Source organism: Furipterus horrens, unplaced genomic scaffold (assembly GCF_987537825.1).
Source record: "Furipterus horrens unplaced genomic scaffold, mFurHor1.1.pri manual_scaffold_4, whole genome shotgun sequence".
Classification (NCBI taxonomy): domain Eukaryota; kingdom Metazoa; phylum Chordata; class Mammalia; order Chiroptera; family Furipteridae; genus Furipterus; species Furipterus horrens.
In genome coordinates this window covers 109,641,613-109,655,013 of record NW_028327174.1, presented here as the reverse complement: position 1 = coordinate 109,655,013, position 13,401 = coordinate 109,641,613, and positions in this window count along the sequence as shown.

Sequence of the window (13,401 nt, the reverse complement as noted above, 5' to 3'; positions counted from 1 at the left end):
GAAGTCTCAGGTCCATTTCTGGACACTGTGAGGTGGGTGAGCCCTGGGTCGAGTGGGCCACCCCAAAACTGGGAGGACGCGTCTCCCTGCCTCGGCTCAGAGCCCCTTCCCACACACAGGCAGAGGATTGCAGATGAGCCTCCAAATAGTGAGAAATGCTCACAATAAAACACCAGACACAGGACTTCAGCAGCAAAGCAAGGCATTTATTCATGAGTCTGCAGTTGTGTGCACAGCCAGCCAAGGCCATGCGCTTGTAAAGTAGACAAAGTAAAGTGGTTTTATATTAATGCGATTAGCTCCCCCTCCTCTCACCTTCTCTCCCATTTCTCCATTACTGGTTAATCCAGGTTTACACTCTAATGCGACTAACTACTTAATTAAGGGTGTGATTAACTAAGGGTAATGTAGTTATAGGTCTATCTCCAACTTATTTGCAAAGTTATCTAGCTACATCTTCCCATTTCTCTGTGTTTGGTGATGACAATCTTCTTCCTTTTGATCCCAGAGATGTGTGAGGAGCTGCGGAATGTCTCTTTCTCTCCCCTTTTCCATGATTCATCTGTTAATTATCTCCTACTGGTTTGAGAGTCACTGGCTTCTTTATCCCTTACATTATGGAAGGTGACCAATCAGTGTTTCTCTTCCATTAACTTATCTCTCTGTCTCTCTTCTTTCTCTCTCTCTAAAATCAATAAAGTTTTTTAAAATAAAATAAAATGTAGCATTATTCTGTTTATATTTACAGTACTTGTTACCGAATAAAGGTCTGGCTGGCCACCTCTTCAAAAGCCATTACTCAAGAGGCAGGTGCTGATGTAAAGGAAAATGGTTTTACTTAGGTGCCAGCAATCCGGAAGATGGAGAACTCTCATCTCAATGCCCTTCTTAGCATCTCAGGTAACCAGGGCTACTTTATATAGGAGAACCATGGGAAGAGGGGGACTAAAGAATTTCTGGTGATGTACAGTTTCTCAGCTCTGCTCTCAGTAGTTTCAATGTTAACTCCTGGGTGCATTATCATGTAGTTTCATTGATCCATCCATAGTTTATCTGCTGATACCTGAAAATAGGATGTGCAAACAGCATTTCTGTTGGTTCTGATATGAGTCACTGACACTTGACCAAATTCTTATGGTCAGGGTCATTCTTTTGTTAAGCAGAAGTGGCAACTGCTGATGTCTATAAAATACTTATAAAGAAACTTTTAATACATGAATATTCTATGAATTTGTTACTACAGCCTATTCTATAATTATTACCTAATTAGTACATTATGTTTACTCAATCAGTGTTACAATTCCCTACTGTCAATTTTTCCTCCATTTCTATTGATGTCCTCTGAATCTTCTGGGGGAATGAAAAACTTTAGCCTGTTGTAAAGTAAAGCTCATGATTTAAAAGAAGATATAGTTTTTAGAGGCACCTGTTTAGCAGATACAATTTTTCTAGTGTGGGAAAAATAAGTTATAAGGAGGTTTAAAACAATAGAGACAAGCATTATTAAGAAAAGAATGGTTAAATAAAATTAAAATCCCTCCTAATATGGACCTGAGTCCTTGTGGTATCTATGAAAATAAACTCACAAACCAACCTCCAGTTCCCGCTTTGAGTCCAATGTTTGTTGAGCCAGGTAGCCTATTGCCTGATTTTGGTGATGCTTGTTTTCACCTGAGCTGAGATGTCAATGTAAGTACAACAAGAGGAGTTGAAGGTGATTCAAACTCCTTGTTCTGCAAATATGTGGTCTAAGGCAATTTGATGATCTAAGATAACTTTAGCTAGAGAGTCCAGAGGTTTCTGAATATTAATTTATCTGAATTTACCTACTTTGGCTTCTTATTGCAGAGACGCTAGAAAATAGATCTGGATTTGTTAATAAATATATCCTGTACTTTATTTGAAATACATCTCTTGAAAATGTGAATGTGTTTGCCAATGAAAAAACCTGTTTCTAAAAGTTATAAAATGTATTCATAAAAGTATCAATCTAAAGAATGATAACTACTTACTTAGTTGTCACTAAAAATCAAGGTTTCTAAGAATTAAGAATTCTGATTAGTTTGGAAAGAAATTGTATGGTTTGATAATATAAAGTATATAATATGAAAACACTTGTTGAAGAAAAAGAAGAAAATAATTTGTTCTAAAGTTGTTATTTCTGAATGAATTTTTTAAAAAGTAAACTAAAAGGAACTGTATAAATTGCAGAAAGATTGTGTACATTGCAGAAAGTGTGTGCAAATTGAAGAAGGCTTGTAAAGAAAGATCTTGAGAACAAATTATATAGTTAAGCTGAAAAATAAATTTAATTAGGTAAATGAATCTAAATATCAAAAGTAAGCTAATACAGAATTTGTTTGGTTACTTCAGAATGTTAAAAGGAAAAAAAGTTTTTCCTGTATCTGCCTAGAAAGCAAAGGTTCTATTTTTTTTAAAAATAGCTATGTGTTATATTGTGTTAATCAAGTACTTAATTACTTAAAAACCTATATTCTTTACTGTAAGAACTAGTTTTGCTGACCTGTTTTGTTTTTTTAGAGAGAGGGGAAGGAAGGAAAAAGAGGGAGAAAAACATTGGCTGTTGCCTCTAGTATACTCCCAACTGGGGACCTGACCCATGACACCCAGGCATGTGCCCTGACCAACAATAGAACTAGTGAGCTTTTGGTTGGTAAGCTGACACTGAATCCACTGAGCCATACCAGCCAGGGCCAGGCTTATATTTATGTTTGATACTTTTATCATCACTTGAGTAAATAAAGAATTTAATATTGTTTTACAATCAGATATAATCTTTTGGTCAAATATGTTTGGACAACCTTCCCAGAGTTTAAGTTTTAAAAAGCTTTCTTGACCTAATATTGCTTTGGGTCATTCCAATGGGTCCTTGGAATGCCACAGGGATTTGTTCTTTCTCCTTATGAAGAAGAAATTCTGAACTAATTAGGCCTATTTGATATATTTAAAGAACATGGGAATCTTTGTCAAATAAAGAAATAATAATTGTGTTCTCTTTGTATAAACATATTTTTATTATTAGAATGGATGTTCTAACCCTGACTTAGTGGATTGAGCACTGGCCTATGAACTGAAGGGTCACTGGTTCTATTCCTAGCCAGGGCACATGGCTGGGTTGTGGGCCAGATCCCCAGTTGGAGGTGTGCAAGAGGCAACCAATCCATGTTTCTCTCACACATCAATGTTTCTCTCTTTTTCCCCTCCTTTCTCTCTAAAAATAAATAAATAAAATCTTTAAAAAATAAAATGGATGTTCTAGAAATGATATCAAAATCTCCTGGTCTACAAAGGTCTGATATACTTTCATTTGTAATTCTAGTGTTATCTTAAAATGTTGTTACAGAAAAGCAAATTCCTCTGTCAATTGCATTATAATCGGCTCTATAACCATGTTATTTTAGGGTTTTTTTTTTTTGTCATTTAGAGACATTCTTTGTTTTATCCTGATGAATTTACAATATATTATATCTTCAGAAAAACCCATGGAAAGGTCTCTGACTTATTCTAAATTAAATATTTCTGAGAATAAATTTTTAGATCATATTTTTGAACTGAATGGAGATTACTGAAACTCTATGGAATAACTGGATTTATAGAAATACTGGCAAGTAATCAACATAAGCAGAAATTGATTATGAGAAAGAATGAACTGAAGATGATTACAGTTTTGTAACTTTTTGTTTAAAATATTGCTTATTCTTTTGCCCTGACCAGCATGGCTCAGTTGATTGGGCATTGTCCCACAACGCAAAAGGTCGCCACTTCGATTCCTGGTCAGGGCACATGCCTGAGTTGTGGATTCAGTCCCTGGTCAGTGCACATACAAAAGGTGACCAATCAATGTTTGTTTCTCCCTCTCTTCTCCTCTCTCTAAAATAAATAAATAAATAAACAGGTATTTTTTTAAAAAAGAAAGAAACTATTGCTGATTTTAATTTTTTTGTTTTTCAGACATAATGTCTTTCTAAAAACAAATTGGTAAATTATACTTTCATAAGCAATATTGAGATATTTATATTTTTCTCCCTACCTGATCTCTCAAGAATTTGAAAACCCTTAATGAGTGAATAATATTATTTCCCTGACAATATGTTTGTTTACATAAATCCAATAGGAATCTGATTTCTTCAAATAGGACACATAAAGCCAGTTTTCGATTGTGGTTTTATTAACTGAGATTTTGACTGGAGTATAATGTCTGAAAGAGACATGCTTAGACTTTGGTTGTCACCAGAAAACTTTAAGGATGAAGATTGACTATGAAGCTGATAAAAGCCCATTGCTCATTCATAGGGTTCATGGCAGTCTTTCCAGGTAAGGAGTGAAAGTTACTTTCCTAGAAGATGGCAAGGGAGAACCTCAAGACATTTTGGGGAACTCAAGAACTTCAGGAACTTACCCAACATTATACATCTTGCAGGCAAAGCCTGATGGCAACTGGGTGGCTTGATTTCTCCACCCTGTGGGGTTAATTAAAACTCAGTCTGGAAATTTCTTCAAAAATTCCAGAAAAGCACATTTAAGAGAACCTATGTGATCAATTGCTATTCCTGTTGTGTTTACGCAAATAATGAAGCAGAATTGAAACTGGAAATTAATACAATAAATGAATTGGTCTTGATTTGGCTCTTCAATAAAAATGAGGGTGACTTTAGGGGGATAAATTATTTCAACAGACTCTATAACACACAGTTATGTACATTAAATTCTAGTTCAATTAATTGTCTTCAAAGCTTTATTTTCACTTATGTACAGACAAGATTGGAACAAGAGCGATAAACCAGTTGCAGAAGGTCACCAAGGCAGAAAGCTCCAGTGCCTAGCAACAGACATGGGAAAGACACATGAAATGAACAAAAGACACACAGGCAGGTGATGAAATGGAATGATGACTCAGATATAAATGAGGAAGCCTAAAGTTCCTCTAAACACCTCCCAACCCATTATTATTTCACCACAGGAGCCCCAGAGACAATTGACAATGGGGAACAAGTTGACTGAGTTTTAGTAGACATGGGAGCTACATATTCTGTTTTAAACATCAAATTGACTAAAAACAAAACAAAACACAACAATCTCAGCTGTAGGGGTAATGAGATGAATGCAGCAACAAGCTTCCCTCCAGCTGTTAGAATACCAGCTCAGGGATTTTAAGTTATCACACAGGTTCTTCAGCTTCCTCTGTTTGCCTGAATGTCCCATCACTCTGCTGGGACAGGACTTGCTCTGTAAATTGCACCCACCCCCCACCCCCCCACTCCACCAAGTAGCCTTTTCTCCTGAAAAGCAGCAGCTTACCTGCAGGTCCCACCAGAACATTCACTCCAGCTCCACGTACTTTTAATCAGTTTAGGGGAACCCAGCCAATTTTGTGGAAATTACATTTTCCTTCCTTTATATATATTAGCTAGTTAGTTTCACAGTGCTGCTTATGTTTAATCAGCTCCATCACTGTCGATAGGAAAACTTCCAACTTTTTTCAGCCAAAATGAAGGAAGGAGGCAATTAATGCTATAATTTCTAGAATATCTAGCAAATCTGACAGCCAGACACAGAATATAAGCTAGGGGGAAACACACACACACACCACATACACACACACACACAAAACCCCCACAGCATAAGTGATAGTGAAAACCTGTTCCATTTTTCCTACTTAATTTGCTTTTGGAATCTGTAAAACTTAAAGGCTCAATTAATCTTAATGATGTGTCAAAGAACCAAAAGATTTTCCTGGCTAAAAAGAATTCTCTGTGCTTGTTTCTAATAATTTTGCAGTTGATTCTCTACTTTCTAGGTATACACTTAAAATATCTGCAAATAATGATAAGTTTGCAATTCCCACTAATGTTTATATCTATTATCTCCTGGCTGGTATTTTCTAAGTCAGATTTATAAAAGTGAGCATTCTTATCATACATTAAGTTTAAATAGAAATGCTTTTTATGTTTCACAAAATATGATATTGGTTTGGTATTAGACTATATATCTTTTTAAAAAAGCAATAGAAATAACAAATTCTACTTATTCCAAATATACCAAGTTTTAATTTTTTCTTTTTAATCAGGAATGTGTGTTGGATAATTTTTCCCTTATCGTAGACTGGTTTTATTTATTATTCTAAAAGTTAATTTTATTGACATAATTTATAAGAACTAAAATTCACCCTTTTAAAGAATATAGCTCAATGAGTTTTGAGAAATGTATATTAGTCAGGTACTACTGCCTCAGTATATGTATCACTGTATATAGAATTTTAGCAAAGCATTTTTGGCACCTATGAAGATGACTGTATAGAGTTTTCATTATTGATCCATCTGATATGGAGACTGGCTTCTCCAGTATTGAGTCAAGCTCAGATTCCTGTGATGCACCCTACCTGGTATGATATTTATGTAATGTACTGCTAAATTCTGTTCGATGGTATTTTTTTGAAGGGTTTTGCATCAATACTCATAAGCGAGATTGATGTGCAGTGTGTGTGAGCATATGCATGCACATCTGCACACACACCACCTTCGGGAAATTCTGATGTAAAGGTCATTTGGCATCTTTAAGAAACCTGGAAGTTTGTCTTTTGCTCTAGGCTTAGAAAAAACTGAAACTGTAATTCATGCACGTTTACATAAGACAGTTCTGGTTTACACCCAGTGTTCCAATTAAAAGCTTTTTCAATAAATTCTATGGCCACTCTACTAAATAATAGCAATATCCTTGAATGCTGGAAGAATTTACTATGGCCATATGGGGATTACACTTTGAATTTAGAGAGCACCTTTTGATAACTTGTGTTTGTGTGTGTGTGTGTTCAGACAAAATTGGCTGATCTAAAGATGAAGGTTATGTTACCGACTTTAAAGATTTTACTCATTTATTTTTACAGAGAGAGGAAGGGAGGGAGAAGGAGAGGGACAGAAACATCGACAGGTTGCCTCTCATGCACGCCCCCAACTGGGGACCTGGCCCCACGGCCCAGGCATGTGCCCTGATGGAGAACTGAACTGGTGACGTTTTGATTCACAGGCTGGTCCTCAATCACTGAGCCACACCAGCCAGGGCTTATTTTACTGACTTTATTTATTTATTTATTTATTTAAGTATATTTTATTGATTATGTTGTTACAGTAGCCCCAATTTTTTTCAATTTGCTCCCCTCTGCCCAATACCCCCTTCCCTCCAGCCATCCCACACCCCTTAGTTCATGTCCATGAGTCGTGCATATAAGCTCTTTGGCTTCATCCTTTCCTATATTATTCTTAACTTCCCCCTGTCTATTTTGTACCAACTGATTATGCTTCTTAATTTCTGCACCATATCCCCATTTCTCCCCCTCCCCCCTCCCAGCTGATAACCCTCCAAATGATCCCCATATCTATGATTCTGTTCCTATTCTGGTTTGCTTAGTTGGATTTTGTTTTTATTTTTTAGATTCAGTGTTGATAGTTATGAGCTGTCATTTTAGTGTTCATAGTTTCTATCTTCTTAAGTAAGTCCTTTTGACATTTCATATAATAATGGCTTGGCAATAATGAACTCTTAACTGCCTGGTCTGGGAAGCACTTCATCTGCCCTTCCATTCTAAATGACAGCTTTGCCAGAGAGAGTAATTTTGGTTGTAGGTCCTTGCTTTTCATCACATTGAATACTTCTTGCCAGTCCCTTCTTGCCTGCAAAGTTTCTTTTGAGAAATCAGCTTACAGTCTTAATGGCACCCCTTTTTAGGTAACTCTTTTCTTTTGCTGCTTTTAAGATTCTCTCTTTATCTTGAACCTTTTGCATTTTAATTATGATGTGTCTTGGTGTGGTCCTCCTTGGGTCTAGCTTGTTTGGGACTCTCTGTGCTTACTAGACTTGTATGTCTATTTCCTTTGCCAAATTTGGGACGTTTTCCTTCATTGTTTTTTCACATAAGCTTTCAATTTCTTGCACTTTCTCTTCTGAACCTTCTGGCACCTCTATGATTTAGGTGTTAGTATGTTTAAAGTTGTCCCAGAGGTTCCTGAGCCTCTCCTCATTTTTTTCAATTCTTGTTTCCTCATTCTGCACTGGCTGACTGTCTTTTTTCTTCCTTATGTTCCAAATCATTGATCTGAACCCCAGTTCCCTTCCCTTCACCATTGGTTTTATGTGGATTTTCCTTCATTTCATTTGACATAGCCTTCACTTCTTCCCTTATGCTTTTGCTGTACTTAAACATATCTGTCAAGCCTGTGAGCATCTTTATCACCAGTGTTTGAACTCTACGTCTGTTAGGTTGGCTATCTCCTCATCACTTAGTTCTCCCACGGGAACCTTGATCCATTCCCTCTTTTGGGCCATACCTCTCTGTCTCCTCATTTTGACAGGCTCCTGTGTTTGTTTGCCTCTCTGTCTTAGGTAGAGCTGTCACACCTGTTATGTTTGTAAGGGGCGCAGCCTTAGTTATTCATCAGTATGGGTGACCATTTCACCACATTGTGGCACTGTGTGTGGGGGAGGGGTCTGAGAGGGAACAATGCCACTTGCTCAGCACTATCCCCTTTTCCAGTCACTTCTCCCACTTCCATATGGGACTGGCCTCTCTAGCTGTTGCCCTGGCCATCGTTCCCAGAGTGGGTGGGTCTGCGGACGTTCTAGGACCGTGGGGACTCTTAAACAAGTGGACTCTGCTGAAAGACCGGCAGTTTCTGCCTCCGCCCCAACCCCCACTGGTTTTCACAGCCAGAAGCAATGAGTCTTGATTTTCCCTGGCACTGCGGCAGTGAGCTGTGCAGTCTGTTCTGGTGCTGGGATCACTCCCCAGGTGTCCCTACCTACTTTAAAAATCTTGTGACTGTGCTTCCCGCCAGTCTGCCGCTGCTGCCGCCACTACCACACTGCATCCTCTCCACCCTGGGTTTGCCCCCCCCCCCCACCTGTCTGGATGAGTATTTCTTCTTTATATCTTTGTTTGTTGGACTTCCACACAGTTTGATTTTCTGGAACTTCTGGTTGTCTCTAGTTTTGAGGTAGTTGTATACCTTCTTAGTTGTGGAGGGAGATGCAGCATGTCTGTCTAGGCCTTCATTTTGGCCAGAAGTCTCTAATTTTACTGACTTTAAACAAATACATATTTTAAACCTATTATTTCTGTCCTCAATTCTATCTTCTCACCACACTTCAGGGCTCTCTGACTCAATGGTTTTCTCCTACCACTAGTCACTTTTCAGGAAAGAAGGAAAGTTTAAGAAAATCCTGTCCTTAGAACCATTCCATGGTCCATCAGGATGACATTTATGACTTACTTTCCTCTTTAATTCTCTGCAAAAGCACCTGGCACGTAGTCAGAACTTGAAAGATGTTTTCTCAATGAGGCAGCCAAGTTTTTTAAAGCATAGTTTATCAGACTCCCTCCATTTCTAACCATCCACTTAGAGTGCAGCTTCTCACAATGTGATTTTTTTCTGCATAATCCCTCCTCTTATCTCTACTGGAGTTCTCTCTCCAGGATTACCAGGTGTGTCCCAGACAGTGACACACACACACACACACACACACACACACACACACACACACAATCCTTTTCTTTTTAAAAATGTTTCAATTACAATTTACATTCAATATTGTATTCTATTATTTTCAGGGGTATGCATAGTGGATAGATAATCATATATTTTACAAGTGTTCCCCTCGAAATTTCCAGGACCCACCTGGCAACATATGTAGTTATTACAACATTATTGACTGTATTCCCTATGTGATACTTTATAGTCCTGTGACTATTTTGTAACTACCAATTTGTACTTCTTAGTTCCTTCATCTGTTTTACTCAACCCCCCAACCCCACTGTCCTCTGGAAACCATGTCTGTTCCCTGTATCTCTGTGTTTTTATTTTGTTTGATCATTTACATTGTTCTTTGGATTCCACGTGTAAGTGGAGTCATGTGGTGTTTCTCTTTCTCTGACTTAACTTATTTCATTTAGCATAGTACCCTCTAGGTTTCAATCCATGGTGTTGCAAAATGGTAAGATTTCATTCTTTTTGCATCTGAGTAATATTCCATTGTAAATATATACCACCATTTTTAAACCCATGCATCTATTGATGGTCACTTGTGTTGCTTCCATATCTTGCCTATTGTACATAATGCTACAATGAACATAGACATGCACATATTCTTTTGAAGTAGTGTTTTAGATTTCTTTGGATGTATACCCAGAAGTGGAATTGCTAGATCATAAGACAGTTCCATTTTAAATTTTTTTTAGAAACCACCATATTGTTTTTATAGCGGCTGCGCCAGTCTGCATTCCCACCAACAGTACATGAGGATTCCCATTTCTTCACATCCTTGCCAATACTTGTTGTTTGTTGATTTACTGATGATAGTCATTCTAACAGGTGTGAGGTGATACCTCACTGTGGTTTTAATTTGGAATTCTTTGATGATAAGTGACATTGAGCCACTTTTCATATGTCTACTTGCCATCTGTAATCCTCTTTGGAAAAGTATTTATGTGCTCTGCCACTTTTTAATGGAATTGTTTCTTTCTTTCTTTCCTTTTTTTTTTTTTTTTTGGTGTTTAGTTGTTTGAGTTCTTTATAAATTTTGCATCTTAACCCCTTATCAGATGTATCATTGGCTGGTTTGGCTCAGTGGATTGAGCGTTGGCCTGCGAGCTAAGTGTCGCTGGTTCGATCTTCCAGTCAGGGTACATCAGAGAAGGAAAACTCTGACTCCAAAAAACCTCCGCTGCCTTGCAGCATACCTCTTCAGGGGAAAGGCTAAGGGAGTAAACCTCGACAGAAAATCCGGAGCCGGAGTCCCTAAGGCGGTTTGATGTTGTAGTCAACACCGGCAACTCCTGCGGCGCACCTGAAACCAAGCTGTATTGACTCCGTCTTTCCCTTGGACCCTTCAGCTGCGAAGAGAGGGGGGGTCTGCTGCATGGGCAACAGCAGACCCTCCATATCACCCTGCCCAGGCTCTGTAGCTTCAGCTTCACTGGAGAGGACACTCCAGCGTCATCACAAGATGTCGATTCAACACGGGAGGAGACAGATACCGTGTCACTCCCGAGTCGGACTGCACAACCATTCTCGTCGGTGCAGATAGACTCTTAAGAAGCTACACCATCGTCTCTCGAGACGGACGGCTGCCGACGAGGGGAACCCAGAGGAGAGCTGTTCCCTCCTGAGGTCTACAAGTAAATAAATAAAACTGTCTGGGTTGATGGGACTCCAGCGCAAGCAATCAATGTTCAACTGAATGGCCTGAGATCTCGCTGGAGAAATTCCAGCCAATGATGATTATTTCTTTAGAGGTACTCTATTACCCTGGGGGCAGTGACTCCACATCAACCTGTACTTTGGAATCTCTCCAAGACTTTAATCACCATAGCCAATAAAACTGTCACCTTACTTGCTAATATTCAGAAATCTCTGCACTCGAGCTAAGGTTGTCTTCGATAATCAAATTGCCTTAGACCTGTAGTCTCTAACCTTTCTGACACCTGGGACTGGTTTCATGGAAGACAGCAGCGAAGGTGGGGGTTGACACAAGAGGTGGAGCTCAAGTGAGCTTCACTTGCTGAGCTGCTGTGGGAGAAATAGGAGGAGACAGGAGGCGGCTCTCAGGCGAGCTTCGCTAGTAGCCCAGTTCCTCACAGACCACAGACTGATACCGGGGGTTGGGGACCCCTACCTTAGACTACATACTAGCAGAACAAGGAGGAGTTTGCATAACCATCAGCTCCTTTTGTTGTACTTACATTGACACCTCAGCTCAGGTGGAAAGAAGCATCACAAAAATTAGGCAACAGGTTACCTGACTTCAACAAGTGTAACAGAACCCCTGGGCTGCTCTGATTGAAACAGAACCCACAGGCTCTTTAGTTAGGGGCCCGATTGCCCGCCGCCAGAATTATAACTCTTAATACCAGAGTTTGGTGAAAAAAAAAAGAATTGTTTATTTACACATGGTCCTGCCTCCCCCCACCCAGACCTGGCCAGTCTTAGGAAAGTCAGAAACACCGTTTCCCTACTTACTAGGCACAGTTCAGCTTTACCAGTGGCTGCCAATCACTCAGTTCTGATTGGGGAGGTCCTGTCTGTGCTGTGGTGCCCTCTAGCTCTCAATGCAGGACCGCCTTGATTCTCAGCCTCCTTGCAAACTGCCTTCTTCCTGTAAACCGCGTGGATCTCCTTTCTTCAAAACCACCTGGCGGTTTTTTAAGCAGCCTGGAGATCCCTTCTCCAAGTCACATGGCGGGAGCCCACAAGAGCCAGAGAGTGAGGGCGTGAGGGCCTGAGAGAGCCTGAGAGAGAGAGAGACTCCTAGAGCCAGAGCCAGCCCAAAATGTCCGCAGCTCCTCCCTTCCTCCCTGCCTCCTCTCTCCCTGCATCCTCTCATGCAGTGGGTGTTGCAAACCGTCCTGACCATTCACAGAACCCTACCTAGGCTCAGTCTGCTTCTTCCGTACCAGCCCAGAGTCCAAGATCCCTCCCATCTTCCTGAGTCTTGGAAGTAAATCGGATCTTTGCAACAATGTTTCCAGCCACTAGCTCCAGGCATGCAAGGGCATCCTGAAAGCTGCTTCCTGCTCCCTATCTCCCAGCCACAAACTCTGGTGTTTGTTTTTGGACTCCCCTGTTTCTGTAACACAAGCACTGGAGCATCTAGTTCCCTCTTTGAGGGAACTGGAGATTGGTTTGTGAGTCTATTTTCATGGATACCACAAGGACTCAGATCCATATTAGGAGGAATTTTTAATTTAGGTTTAACTTTTCTTTTAAAAAATATTTTATTGATTGTGCTGTTACAGTTGTCCCAATTTTTCCCCCTCTGCCCCACCCACCCAGCACCCCCACACCCCTCAGGCAGTCCCCCCATCTTTGTTTATATCCATGGATCTTCTTTATAATGCTTATTTTTACTGTTTTAAACATCCTTATGATTTATTTTTCCCCAAACTAGAAAAGTTGTAACTGCTCAATAGATGCCTCTAAAAAAAATACACATGCTTTTAACTCATGAAATTTTGCTTCACAAAAGACTCGGGTTTTTCATTCCCTCAGAAGATTCAGAGGACATCAAAAGCTCCATAGATATGGAGGGAAAATTGACAATGGGGAATTATAACAGGGAATAAAAACTTTATACTACTCTGGCTTACCATGAAATAAAATTAGAATAAAATCTACTAACAAGCTGATGGAAAGAACTCATATACCAACAGTTTCTTTGTAAGCATATTGCAAGTGCCAGCAGTTCCAGTTCCTGCTTGTACATGAAACAGCCTTGACCACACTTTCAGTTGATGCAGATCTCCCAACTCTAGGAATCTGGCTGGCACTAACCAGTTCCAGGATGTTGACATTAAAGATTCATATCAGGACCAGCAAGGACAATGCCTGCATG